The following is a 7,690-nucleotide window of genomic DNA, read 5'->3' as shown; positions in this document are numbered from 1 at the left end:
CCTGCATCGGCTGCTAGCAGGCATGTGAGTCCCAGCCCTTGAGCTGCTCGGCTTTGCATCATAGTGCGGGCGGTGAGGCAGAGCTCAGAGATGCTGATCCCACCCCTTTTAACACAAAGGCCTTTTACAGCTCATTTGTGGTTCTGCTGAGGACTTCTCAGGGCACTGGTGCTGGAAGACAGGGAAGACTTTTTTTTTTTGGCTGTCAGTTTTCCTTAAGTCCTAAAGTGGTGTCATCTGGATGGAGTGAGGAATCACCGGTACCTTCCCCCTGTCTCTGTCAATTGTCTCCAGGACTTTCCGCTCTGGCCCACCTTTCCAGTTCAGTTCTTTTTCAATCTCAGTAGCCTTATTGGCATGACACGGTTTGCAAGTATTGCCAAAGTTAATACATCAAATGTCCGTCCCTAGGAGCAAGCATTTCTCAGCACAATTACTCCCCAAAGACTCATCAAATGCACAGGCCACTGCTGAACACTACGGTTTAATGTCCTCATTAAATAACGATGAATAACCACCCCACCCCCCATCAATGTCATTCTGGTTTCAGAGTACACAGTCTCTTGGGCTCGGAATCTCAGGGCCACATGGGCAGAGCATTGGGAGTTCGTTCCAGCATTTATTCGGATTACAGGCGCCCGTCCAAAACCAGGCCTCCGTTGTGCCTGGCATTGCACATACAGAACAAGGAAAAGTCCCTGGCCCAAAGAGCTTGGACAATGCAGACATAAAAACGATTATTCTTCTCATTTTATTGACATGTGAGGTGCTTAGGGACTTGCCCAGGGGCATGCAGTGAGTCAGCATCAGATTTAGGGATTAAACCCAGATCTCCAGGGACTAAACTGCAAAACCAGTTCTCCCTCCGAGATGTAAATCCCAGCTCTGCAGGCCTTCCCATGGAATTTGCACCAGTGAGGCTACCGCAGGCCCTTGCGAGACTCAGAGCAGCTCTGTCTCTGGCTAGCCAGTTCCTCCTCTGCTTCCAAAGAGCTGCAACTGGTGCATTTCAGCCCCAGAGCTGCCTGCATTTCTGCAGGGGCTGGCGCAGTGCCCATGTGCTTACCCTGTGTATACAGCAATTTTCTGGGCAGTCCGGGATCCTGGAAGAGGAAATGCTGTCAGCATCTTCATTCTGCTTTTCTGCTGCTTAATGTCTCACAGACAGGAGAGGGCTCGGATCCACGCTCAAATTACCACTGCGAGATAAATCCCCTGCTCGGCTGAGCCGAGGTAACTGATGTGTGTGTGCTTTTATTCAGCAGCAAATGCAGGTTAATTCAGTTTAGCTTAGCTGGCAGCGCTAGCAACCTAAGCTGGGTTGTGTTACACAGTGTTTGCCGCAGGGGCAGAGCTGATGGGCAGACAGTTGCCAAGGCTCAGCTGGTGCATGGTAACACAGAAAGCTTCAGGACTTGCTCATGTCTTTCAGCCCTTCAGACAGATTCACTGTATCTGGCCTTAACAGATGAATAGACAAGAGGTGATTCACAAGGCTCAGGAAGAAACCTCTCCTCCCAGGTAACTGCTGGCAGCAGTTTGCAGCCTGATCCTGCCCATTCTTGGTTGCTGGATCCTGCACCAGCTGAACCACAGGTCTGATCTACCTAGGAAAAATACAGCCACTCCAAAATTGACAGGACAAAGTTTAGAATGTGCCATGACAATTCCCTGACCTCTCTTCTCACCCCCTTCCCCGCCCTGATGGGAGCAATTTCTGGCTTCTAGACATTTACCTCTGTTAATTTTGGAGTAGAAGAGATGGACACACCAGGCTCGTCTACACACAGAGTTCTGTACACACATGCTGCATCCAGACCAACTTTATATTGCCAAGATAGACAGCTGTGTCCCAGCCAGGATCAGCGATGCTGAGCCCATAGCCTGACATCCTCCCTGCTCTGGTTCTTGCTCCCTCCCAGACTTGGGGACGTTCAATCGGCTGGAAGATACTCCTGAAAAACAAAGCAGCAGCCTCATAAAGAAAAACCTCCTATAGAGGCATTTCAGTGAAGATTTCCCCATCCCTGGGCAGGGAGACAATGGTGGGAAGGAAGTCGGAGTTATTATCGTCATTGTTTCAAGGTTTAATCAGGCACTTGGGGATTAGCACCTCAGGACTGAGGGCACAGCTGGGTGGGAAAGGGCTTGGCTTTCTCCACTGCAGTGGAGAAAGGCCGTTTTGCTCACTGCTGAGCTGCTGTTTGAAGTGTTTTGCACTCTCCTGCAACCAGGCTTGTTGGGTCCTGCGGCGGGAGGCATACTGGCAACTTCAGGCTCTGGGCAGCAAAGAAAGGCTGAGGCTTGCTGGGGAGGTTCCGCACCACAGACGGAGGTAGCTGAAGGGGCAGGGGAGGGAGCCCATCAGCCAGGGCCCCTCCACCTCCTGCTCCTGCCTACGTCAGAAGGAATCGGCAAGAGGGTGTATTTCCGGAGAACCTGTTTTCCAGATCCCCTGGCATCCTTCCACAGCTCTCAGTGCATGCGTCATCATTTTATGAGGCTGCATCGTTCCCCGGGAGCCCCCTTCCCCTCCCTTTTCTCTCTCACACACAGATTTTATTTATTTGTTTATAACACTTCGCCTATCCCCAGGATGCTTTTCATCTGCAAGCACTTAACCGTTTCGGTGACAGGAGGGAGGGCAGCAGCTCAGGGAGGCAGGACAGAGCCGTCACCCCTTTGTTTCAGACAGGATGGACCTGGGCAGTGCCGCTGGTCCCAGAGGTCACTCCGCTTCCCCGGCCCTGCTGCCTTTCTCCTCTCCGCTGCAGAAGCAGGCTCCTCGCACTGGGCTGGCCCCCAGAGACCTGGACTGGAGGGCAGCTGGCATGGCTTCAAGTGCATCTCCTGTGTTCCACAGGACTGCCAGTCATGCAGACGTGTGGCTGAGAAACAGACCTTTCCCAGTGAAACACATCCCTTGGGGCTGCTCTGGAGGCTTGATCTCCCCTCCTGGGACTGGCCTCTCCATTAGCTGGGGACAATGTCTCTGAAGGAGACAATGAGTCCAGCCCAAGCAGCAGCTTGGCCACCCTCATGCTGTGGGTGTTGCCTCCAGACACCAACTGCTGCCCTTGGCTTCTCTTTAAAGGGCTCTGAAAGTCTTTTTGTTCATGGATTGAGGGCAGAAGCGATGGGGCTAGCTCCTTCCACACTTGATGCTTTGAGAGGGGGCTTAACTCTTCTGCCCCTTTGCTTCAGCTGTGCCTGTTTCCTTCCCCTGGCATCAGCCCATTGCATCCCAGTCCTACTGTAGCACTCGCCCATCCACTCTGTCACCAGCTGTCCCTTCTGTCATGATGTCTCATCCCCAGATGACGTTTCTGGCTGTAGGAAAAATACTCAGTCCAAACCAGGCCTGAGCTGTGCATCCAGACCCCAAACACAGGGAGCTCTGGGGGAGCAGGCTGGATGGAGATGTTCAAAAACACTCTCATATTCCGAACTAGAACATTGTGCCTGGGCATACGCAGGATAGGGGAAAAGCTGTCTCTCCATGTGCAACCTAAAGTGTGGTCAGTCTCGGGGAAGCACAAGCAGAAGTTCTGCGTGTGCCAGAAAGTTGTGATATACACTGAAGAGGAGGCAAGGAGAAGTGTGGGCACATCCACAGGCCAATCACCAGGCTCTGGAAGGCCAAGGAAAGTGCCAACCTTTCATACACCTCCAGGTACAGCAACCAGCCCCTTAGTGCTGCTGGGCATCTCTGCCCAAAGGACATGGCAGGGAGCACCGTACTGCTCTCCAGGGAAAGTTCAGCCCAGAAGAGGTGTAGGTGGGGAAAAGCCCGGCTAGAACTGCCACGTGCTTTGGAGAGGGGCAGAGAAGACCAGGTCGGACTTTTGCCCAAGAGGTGGCAGTGGGTGAGGGCAGGGTCAGACTTTCCACACAGTATTGCCACTTCCAGGGGAGTTTTCAGCACCCAACATGCGTGTGTTGGGGCGGGGGGAGCTAAATATCACAGCCTGGCAAGTGTCAACAGCAATTAGTGTTTCACACTTGGCCTGAGAGGGGGATAAACATTCACAAGTAAGAGTGCCAGACAGGGAGGAGGAAGCAGAACAATGCCTTCTAATGCCGTTGCTTTGTCAAGAGAAGTTTGCAGCTTGGTGGGAAAGATGCTCCATCCCACACATTTTCTTGTCTCCCCCTTGTTGCTTTGCAGTTATTGATTGGGGAGGCCCCAGGCATTAGTGCTTAGCTTCGTGCAAAGCTGCATCACTTCAGAGGGAAGCTGATGTAGCGTGAGCTTAGCTAAACCAGTGCAGAAGGCTGTGGGAGTGCTCTTACAGCCACACTCACCAGGCTGCCGCTGAGCAGGAATCACATAAGGCAGGACTGAGATGAGCCTTTCTTGAATGGTGCCTTGCACCAGCTGCAAAAACCAGCTTCACTTTTCTGTCCTGGGAGTGTGGAGCAGGTACAACTAAACCAGCATGAGAGGAGGTATATGTGCAAAGGCAAACGCACGTTGTCAGTAAGCCTATTTGCCATCCTCCTTCTGGTTGAACCGAAGCAAATTTTGCTTTCAAAGTTCTCCTGTTGCTTCTGACAGTGTCCATGGGCCATGGCTGACTTGCTCCTGCTTGGCACTTGTGTGATGGAAACAAGAAGAGGTGCTTAGCATTTAGGGAGGTGGGACGTTAGGGTTCCACAGAACTGGCATTTTGCTACTGTAACAGCCAGCCTTTTTATCAGGAACTGACAGGACTGAGGTCCAGTTCCCAATCACACCAGCTGGCAGGCTTTCTCGCAGTCCCGCTAATTGCGGTAGGATGCGTTCAAGTGTGGGGTCTGGGAATGCTTTTGAAAGCATTTTGCAAGCTACCTGGTGAAGCCCTATGGACCATGTGTGGAGCAACGCAGGCCTAGGCGGTGGGATTAGAAAGCAGCTCCCCAGCACTAAGGAGCTGCCACCATACCAGGTCTGGAAATAAATATCTCTTTCTTCCAGCCTCCGCACTGCCACTGCTGCTGGGATATTGCTCACATTTTCTCCTGGCACTGATGGATAAAAGCCCTGCTGTGCCAGATGCTGTCCAAGCACTGCTACAGGGGCAAGCCCCTGCCATCCAGTCGGACAAATTGGGCAACAAAATGAATATTTATCCTTGTTTCAGCACTGAGGAGCAGAGGCCCAGGGAAACTGAAGCTGAAATTATGAGTGTCAGTAGCTAAGTGGCCAGATCTCACAGGAGAAGAGGGTCTGACTGACTCCATCCCCTAGCCCAGCCTAAGTAGCTCCCGGAGTCACTGCGGGAGAGTGAACCAGACTGTCTTCCTTCTCGGTGAGAGGCAGAGGCTGACTGGCTCCATCTGCAAAAGCAGCTCATCTCCTGTTCCTGGGCTAGGCTGTCTCTCTCGGGAGAGCAAAGGATCTCAGTGCTGAGTGCGGAGAGGCTGTACCTGCGGGGGTCGGGTTGTGCTGTGCCAACACTGGCTCAAGTAAATGTCTCTCCTGAAAATCACCCCTGCTGAAGCTCCTGAAGCCGGTGGAATGACTGCCCCTCCTTTCCTCCAGCCTTGAGCTGCACAGGGCAGCGCCTGGCTCCACACAGCATCACACAAAGGCGCCTTGTCGACATGATTAAAAGGCAGACGTTCTCGTTCTGGAGCCTGGCAGCAGCAAGTCCTGCCTGCCCTCCTCCGGGTGCCCTCCTCCCCTGGCTCCCCATCCGTGCCGCCAGCCTCCGTGATTAGGAGAGCTGCAATGCGTGCTCTCTCCTCCTCACGTGTGCACACACACGCGCGCGCGCGCGCACAGGCGCGCTGCAAAGGGGATCTTCAAAAGAAGGATGCGTTCCTGGCTCTGAACCGCAGCAGCTCCTCAGGGAGCCGCTAATCCCACCCAGGGCAAGCAGAGAGCGCGACAGCTCCCGGTGACGCACCTTCTCCGGGGGAGCCACACAGAGGGACGTTAATGAGCTGCCTGCCTCCGGAGGCATTACCGCTGGCTCTGCGTGTCTGGCACTCGCAGCCGCGGCCTCCCCGGGAGTTACAAACTGCAGGCAAGCTCCCTGACAGTTGTGCTCCTATCGGCAAAGGAGCTCTTCCTCCGGAGAAATAGTGGAGTCACATGGATCCCATTAGCCCTTTGCTTAACATGAACCAGAACCAGAAACAACCACCAGCGCCATCCCCAACCCTGGCTCTGTCAGAGACGCTGCGCGGCAAAAATCTCCTTATGAAATCAGGCCAAAGCACTGCGGTGCCTGTCTCCAGAGCTCTGTGCGCAAGGAGGGCATGCAGGGGCCAGGTGAAAAATGTTGCTTGGGAAGGGGGAATCCACCTGGGGCAACTCGCTGCCGTCAAGTGCTTGCTTTTTACTTTATGGATGAGAACTACCTGCGCTCCATACATCACTACGGCCAGCACCGTGCTAGCCCCCAGGGTCCCTGGCAGGCCACGCTCTCTGATGGCTTTGCTAATATCTGAAGAAGTTGAAACAAAGCCATCAAGTGGTTTTTTGCCCCGCCACATCCCCATTCATGCAAATCCACATGAGCACAAAAGCCTCCAAGCTTCTGTTTCTGGGGCTGAAAGCTGCAATGGGTGGGATTGCAAAATCTGGATGGTTGCAGAGTCCGGTTAACACGTGCCACGGTGAGCAGAGGCAGGCACATGTTAGCATCCTTCAGTGGCACCTCTTGGCACCCACGCTGCAGCACTGAGCCCTTGATACGGTGACGGTGCAGGGTCTAACACAGGCCACCCCTTGGGGGGTGGCCCCGGCACAGCTCACAGTGGTGCTCTGTGGCACGCTGAGCCCTGCAGATGAACCAATGCGGTTTGCCACTCTAGGCTCAGGGTGATTAACTGGAGTGTTAGGCAATTAACTTTTTCACACTTGCAGCCTCTAAACTCCCCCATAACTCACAGGCGACAGACTCAGTGTTTATTTTCTGCTTAAAAAGAAGTCAGTTGCAGGTTCCAAAGGAAAACAACCGTTCCCCAGATTTATAGTCAGGCTTCAAGGCAGATAGTAGGACAAAGGAGCCAGTCAGTTTTAAAAGCTGAAGGCCAGGTCCTTGTCTGCAGAAACTGGCATCGAGAAAGAAATTCTATCAGCACAGATCTGGTCCAGGCCTTGTACGAGTCATTTTCTTTCTGCAGTCTCTATCTTTGTGCCTGGATGGAGCAGAACTGCATATAAAGGGCAGCAGTGCCAATTATAATGTGGCAGTCTCAGGGCATGGTTAAAACCCAGTTAGGTCTTGCTGTGTCCTGGAGCCCCATGAGCAAGGCACATCTGCCCATCTGTCACAGATTGTCTTCTTACCTTTTTAAGTATTTGGAGGCAGGGACCATAACTTGCAATGTGTCCAGTGGGAATCCTGCATCCATGCTCCCAGCTGGGAGAAGGCCTTTGATTTTGTCATTAGGCAGCACAGAGCTGGGAACGGCATGTGTCCTGCTGGAGCGAGCCCTAGGACACCGTCAGATCACTCCATCTGCCTCTTGTTTATGATGTAAACTTCTCTGCACCCCTTCCCTGCCGCAGGAGAACGTGCCAACGCAGACCGATCAACATGTATCTGGACAGCAATATTCCCAACGGAAAGCAGAAAGCTCTGCTTCTGCCTCTGCCATGGGCCAGTGGCTACCCGGTGATGGGGACCGGGCAAGAAGGGAGGAGGGCTGAGGATGGATTTGCATGCAGGTGTTACTCATCTTTGCAGATATCTAT

Source organism: Fulmarus glacialis, unplaced genomic scaffold (assembly GCF_000690835.1).
Source record: "Fulmarus glacialis isolate BGI_N327 unplaced genomic scaffold, ASM69083v1 scaffold17820, whole genome shotgun sequence".
In the NCBI taxonomy this organism is placed as follows: domain Eukaryota; kingdom Metazoa; phylum Chordata; class Aves; order Procellariiformes; family Procellariidae; genus Fulmarus; species Fulmarus glacialis.
Note: the sequence above shows the minus strand (reverse complement) of the source record.